Source organism: Lepus europaeus, chromosome 1 (assembly GCF_033115175.1).
Source record: "Lepus europaeus isolate LE1 chromosome 1, mLepTim1.pri, whole genome shotgun sequence".
Lineage (NCBI taxonomy): Eukaryota > Metazoa > Chordata > Mammalia > Lagomorpha > Leporidae > Lepus > Lepus europaeus.
In genome coordinates this window covers 156857711-156864832 of record NC_084827.1, presented here as the reverse complement: position 1 = coordinate 156864832, position 7122 = coordinate 156857711, and positions in this window count along the sequence as shown.

The window sequence follows — 7122 nt, the reverse complement described above, 5'->3', positions numbered from 1 at the left end:
ACAGTAACAATATTATATATCTATATAGAAGTTGAAACAGCTTTATTATACTTCTGACTTCATTTGCTTTAATAAATCATACTGAGTAAAGACTCCATATACCGGCTATTGGTACTTGAAAACTGGATGGCATTCAGGCATGATACTACAAACAGGTACACCCATGGACTGAAATTCCTACTCTTGAATTTTATTTAAAATTTGATAGTATTTCTCTGCCTTTTGTGTAATTATTTTTGATATACTATATATCCACTAGGGGACAGTGCTACCCTTTCTTTGAATTAACTCAGCACTGACAAGCCCAGAGGTTTTCTGTTGGGGATAGGGGAAGAAAAAAGAATAGCTTTCTCTAGTTTAGAAATAAAAAGAAAAAAATGAAGACTTTCAAGATAAAAGAAAATAGAATTGTATGTCATTTCAAAGGCTATCCTTTGAAAAAGATTAACTTTTTATTTTTAATCAGTCTTAATTGAAAGGCTTCACAGAAATAACAAATACCTGGTGGAGTTACTCTTGACTGTCACATTATAATTTTAATTTGAAATATGTATTATGTTTAATCTATGCCTCTAAAATATTTCAAATCTTTGCCTCTACTGTTATTCATCTTAGAGGTCTACAGTTATTGCACATACTGTATTGTCTAACTTTATGCAATGAATTTGTATGAAGGGTTTAATAACTGTTGATGTAATTTGTCATTCTTAATGAAACAGCAGTAATACTTAAGAACTAATTTCATTACACAGACTATCTTAGTTTTCTTTAATTTAAAATATTTCTGTAGAAAGTCTAAGCTGATTTTTTTATAAAGTATAGACTGTGTGAATAATTGATAAACATAATACTGGGCCCTTTTTGCAATGGCTTTAATTAGCCTTAATTATTATGCATGCAACTGAGCAAAAACATCATTTGCTAAGTTCTTTTAGTAGTTTTGTTTTATATTCTTGATGTGTTCTGCTATATATAGTTATTTTTTAGTTGGTCAACTCAACATATGAAGGAGCAGACATAATTCATGTAGTAAGAGTAAAACTATGCCCTTTCTGTCTTTTATTATTTATTTGAGAGAGTTACAGAGAGGGAAACACACACAGATATAGGGACCTGGGGAGAGAGACAGAGTTTCCATATCCTGATTCACTCCCCATATGGCCTCAGCGGCCCAGGCTGGTCCAGGCTGAAGTTTGGAGGATGGAACTCCGTCTGAGTTTCCCAAATGGGTGACAGGGGCCCAAGAGCTTGGCCCATCTTCTGCTACTTTCCCAAGTACATTACCTGGGAGCTGGATCAGAAGTGGAGCAGCCGGGACTGTGCATATGGGATACAGAAGTCACAAGCAAGTGGTGGCTTAACCTGCTCTGCCACAACATCGCCCCCCCTCCCTTCTGTATATCTAATTTGAGTCTTCTCACAGCACTTGATAGATAATTTCTCTGTGTTATACTTCCCTTATATTATTTTTGTATATTAATACTACTTAAGCACTTGTAAAAGAAAAATAGGCACAAATATTCAGTAGTTGATTTTAGCTTTTGGTCATGAAAAGTTAGTGAACAATGTAAGTGTAAAACAAGTATAGTTAGTTTAAACAAATAACTTCTTTTCTGTATATTTTAAGAATACCAGTACGCACATTAACTAATAAGGCTGATACTTCCTTGGCTTCTTCCCTTTAAAAAAAAAAAAAAAAAAGCTTTTGGTGTGATGGCTTGTAGCGCTGACCTTGAAGAAAGCAGTGGTTATTATAAGTTCAATTCTGTCCTACTTCCATATGGGAAACTTCCAGTAAAAATACTTGCATAGATCTCTATGCATTAATGTTGCTTAAAATAAACTGAAAATAGGAATGACATGTAAGTACTTAAATGATTGCAGGACCAGGAATAGGTACTGCATGCTGGCAATAAAACAGAATGGTTGTTCCTGCCCTGTACTGCAACTCTGTTTTTCTTTTTAAATGGACCTTCTGATTATAGCCAAGAAAGATCAAAACATATAATTTAAAATTACCCTCAGTTGATTTGATCAATAAAATGTATTTATGTAACATTGATATCCTCTGTAATATATAGCATTCCCCGTGGTAAGTTTTCTACTTCCATAAATATGTCCATAGTGAAACGTATTATAAACCAGCGTGGTGTCTGCCTCTCGCTATTATACACACGGAGACACTTCTAGAAATACTTCGTTTTCTGGGGGGCTGTAAAGGGCTATGCAGCATTCTCTTTTTTTCTTTGAAGTTAAAACATGTTTCCATTAGTGGATATGCAATAAAATGAAGTATAGAAAAGACAAATTTCTTCATCATGTTTGAAAAGCCCAAGCAGAAAGAGGAAGATGATGGAGATTGGTTTCCAATGCATTATGTTAAAGAAACTGGCTATCCAAAAGACTGAGGTTTAAGGCAGAAAAATTAAAGTAGCAGATAGCTTTCAGTTTTAGAAACTTAAAACAGAAACCCAATAGCAGTAGGCATAAGAAAAATAAGGTATTGATGATGCAAGAATGACAGTAAAACTATAAGTCTCATTACAGCTCTCTGAGGTAAGATATATTGAGAGGAAAAAAAAAAGTTACAAAGTTTATGTCAATATGTCCACTATGAGGGTTTAACAAGTTGTTAGCCCCTTCAGGGGAATATGAAAATATGGAAATACGAAAGTAAATATGCCTTAAACATTTTTTTAATTTTTAAGATTATAACCATCTTCACTACTTCTGCAAATATGTTTCATATGCACATTGATTTACTTAGTACACATCTACAGGATGCCTTGTTCATATCAAGCCCATTGACAAGCATGTCTTGCTTGGAAGCAGAAATACTGAATAAAATAAAGCTCATCAGAAAGCCAGCCTTGCCTACTTTTAAGTCTGTCTGATCTATAAGTAATTTACCTGATCTCCAAACTGGATGATATCTAATCAGTTTTCCTATATTTTGCTCACATAAAGTCAATTCCTAAGTAATTTTGTGGTGTTGTAGAAGTTTGTTATTTCCTTTGCAGTCTTTAGAGCAGTGCAGAGCATTTGAATCTGTGGTTAAGCAGTATGTAGACAGCTTCCCATACACAGGGGTATTCTGAAAGTTCATGGAAAATGCATATTATGAAAAAACTGTATATGAGTTCCAGTTGTTCTTTTTTGTGCCAAAATGCACTTACCTTTTAATTCCATTTTTTTTTTCATGAAGTGTTTGAAATATTCTAGTGTGTTTTTCCTAAGTCCAGGGTAAACTTGGCCCCTAAGGAAGTCTTGTTCAAGTTTTTAATTGCAGTAGACTTTTCCATTGAAAAAAAGAGGAGTATAAAATTATTTTGGGGGCTGGCGCTGTGGCACAGCAGGCTAAGCCTCTGCCTGCAGTGGCAGCATCCCATATGGATGCCAGTTCAAGTCCCGGCTGCTCTTCTTCTGATCCAGCTCTCTGCTATGGCTTATGTAAGCAGTAGTAGATGGCCCAGGTGCTCGGGCCCATGCACACATGTGGGAGACCCAGAAAAAGCTCTTGGTTCCTGGCTTCAGATTGGCTCAGCTCTGGCCATTGAGGCCATTTGAGGAGTGAACCAGCAGATGGAAGACCTTTCTCTCTCTCCCTCTCTCTGTCTGTAACTCTATCTCTCGAATAAATAAATAAAATTAAAAATTAAAAATTATTTGGTCATAGTTTAAATGGAATTCTTAGTTTTCTTACGATATTTTCTCTGTGTAATTAAAAAATATATTCAATGAAAAGCCATTTTGTTTTCTCTATTCAGGATGGATGGCTTGCAAAGGTTTAACAGTTATACTTGGTATAAGATGTGCTGTTCTAGAATATCTTATAACAGTTATTATTAATTAAGTCAGATTGCCTTTATTCAATATGTTTAACTCTTGTCCCCAATACCTTATCTTACAGTGCTCATAAGTTTAAAACTAAATTCCTGAATCTTGCTCTTCCACATTTGTAAGAGCTACTGATTGTTCACATCTGGTATTGCTATTTGATCTTAGGGCACTGTACTCTTTAAATCTCAATTATTCTTTGCTTTCTTCTGTATTCTCTGTACTTCTTAATCACTGTCCTGCTGGTACTTTATTTCTCCTTTAATGTTTAATAAGCATTCTTTGTAGATTTCTTGGAATTCTTAATTATGGTTCAGTCATCGTTATTCTTTTTAAAACTTTCAAACCTTTGATTAAATTCTCAAAACTATTTAAAATTGTGAATAGATAAAACTCTTAACAGATGCATAGAATTTTTATAATATTTTTATGCATTTTTAAAAAATGTTAATGCACATGTTTGGCAAGGCATGTAGAAATTCTGAACTTGTTTAGAAAAGCACTAAGTCATTTCACACTCAGATACAAAACATCACTTATTTGTCCCTGAGTTCCTTATGCCTATCATTACCAACATTTATTAATTAACATTTGATATTTTTTGCATAATCTCAGGTGTGAGTGGATTGGTTTTTACACAATAAATTCTTAGCAAGTTTTCTCTTGAATACTTGCCAGAAATACCTTGGGAGAAAATATTCCTACTATTCTTTTTTATTTTTTTTAAAGAAAGGATGTCATCATTTTTCTAATCACTCACACTTAAAGCCTTAATGTCATTCTTGAATCTCTTTATTCTGCCTTCTCCTTCAGTCATTAACTTCTGTAAATTCTTCCTTGAAGACATGACCCTGGTCTCTTTCAGTCTGTTCCAGATCTCACTGAAATCCTCATGTAGTCATACCCAAACTGCTAGACTATCTGCTGTTCCCTCTTTGTTGGGCATTCAGGTTTCTTCGCATTCTGGCTCAGGCAGCTTCCCAGCTCCACAGGGCTCCTGTTTGACTTTTCTTCTCTATTTCTCTGTTCCATGTGTCATTATTTTAACACATCAGATACATTTCCATTGCTGCATCCTTTTCTGCCTAGAGTCTCTGTCCTCTTCTCCTTCTTTTCAAAAATGTCTTCAAATAGTTGCCTGATAACCTGACTCATAAACATCCTATAATTGGCCACCATGCTACTATTTATCCTTGTATGTGTGAAATCAGTCTCTTCAACTAGATTACAGGAATAAAATATTTGTCAATTCTCCAGTTTATAGAGCAGTGTATTTTATTTAGTAAATATTCTTATCAGTTATTTTAACTCTTCCTCACAATGTAGCTAAATAATATTGCATATTTATTATTATGTCATCATGTCTCAGTGAAATGTTATTGAATTTTCATGGTTATTGCTGTTATTATAGCAGTATTATTTTCCTCCATGGAACACTGCCATCACCTGGCCCTTTGAGTGTAAGGACAATAATAACACAAATTTAATTAAAAAATGTTATGTACTCCCTAACCAGGTGGATTCCCTTTTCATCAATAAGACAAAAGCTGTATTGAATGTGTTATTGCACTGATAAAGTAATTTCAAAATTAGATTACAATGCAAATGAGTTGGCTATGTTGTATTTTTACTCTTGGTAGGAATGTGAGACAAGATTTGTGATTTTGATGGACTTCTCATTAAAATGGCCTATTTCTGACTTGTGTAAGTATGCTCTGAGAAACACAAGCTGACCATTAATAAGCCTGGTGTTGACTACAGTGCTTTTCTGTGTGGTAGAATACTAATGCATTTAATGAAGGAGGGGAAAAAAAAGGCCTTGAAATTTACATGTTTTACAAATAGTAGCAGCAGTCATTCTCATTGATATTACAAAAATCATGTTCATTTTATATTAGCTTTTTAAATGAGGAGGCACACAAACAAGGAAGGAGTCAGTCCAATGGATATAAAGACAAGGGCACAGGCAGATATGTCTCTCAACACTATCTTTTGGTTTAAAGACATAGAATGTTTTTGTTTTATATGTTATTTTAGCTATTTTCCTTCAAGGACAAAAGTATATCTGTGTGTTGAAAACTGAAGACATTATGCTTTCCATCAACTCTCCACAATTTTCCCTTTAGAAAGAGAGAGAGAGAAAGAGAAATAGAGATTATGAAGCCAAAGTAGTTTCACCACAAAATAATTTTCAGCAATTCACCAGAGCAGAATATCTAAACCACTTTTGTCTTCCCTTCTATTTTAATTTGCTTATTTAGGTCTTGCACATTATATAGAAAGGAAAATAAAGTATCTTTTCTTTTAAAGATTGCCACTAATATTTAAATGATCAAGATTGTATAGTATATGGTTGAAGGCAGTAACCTCAACTGCTTTGTAAGACTGCAAGATAGTCTTTGAATTTGGCATTCCTCTTTACTGTCACAAATAAGTAGTTTGCTTAGTAAGCATAATAACAGAGTGTAACAACAAAGAAAACATGATTTATTTAAGGCTGTACATGTAGCTGAAAATATGACTTCTACATACCAGTTTAACACATTGACTTTGGAAATTATTTATAAATTTTTAAACTGGATTAAATAACATATCAGAAAAAGATTTCATAAATTACATTTGGTAGGAGAACATAATGTGCTAGGTTCCAGACCTTAAATATTTTTTTATGATCATAATAGCACATTTCTGAATTCATCATACTGATAGTACTATCCTTGCATATTTCCAAATTATTGGAGTAGACACAGATTTTTAAGAAGTAGCATGAATTCAAGTTTAAAAGGAAATTACCATGGTTTTAAAAACCACTAATTTGATATGATGATGACAAAGAGCCTTGAATTTTTAGACTCTGTGGATATAATTATGAGTTGCAATAAAATTGTGAGAAAAACAAAAAGCACAAAAGGGAAGACAAGATTTAATGGCAAGTACCTGAGTATTCCTTGGTTTATGACTGGCTTGTAGTGAAATGTGTGTTTGAGACTCAACTCCTTGAGGGCAGATCCTTCTCTTCTTAGGAACCTTTTAAACTTCAGAGTTGAACACAACATCTAACTGCTAGCATATTTGTTGAATTCAGTTGAAGCAGGATTTGAAATAGTTGTTACCACATAAAGCAGAATCACATGACTGATTGCTGCAAGGAAAAGGGCTAGAAGTGTCTACTCCATGCTTTCTGGGGCTGTTCTAACCAACACAGGAATAATTTGCTTAGCTGTCTTAATTTCATTGAATGTTCCTGAGAGCATATGAAGAAAACTTGTTTGAATTTCTACCTAA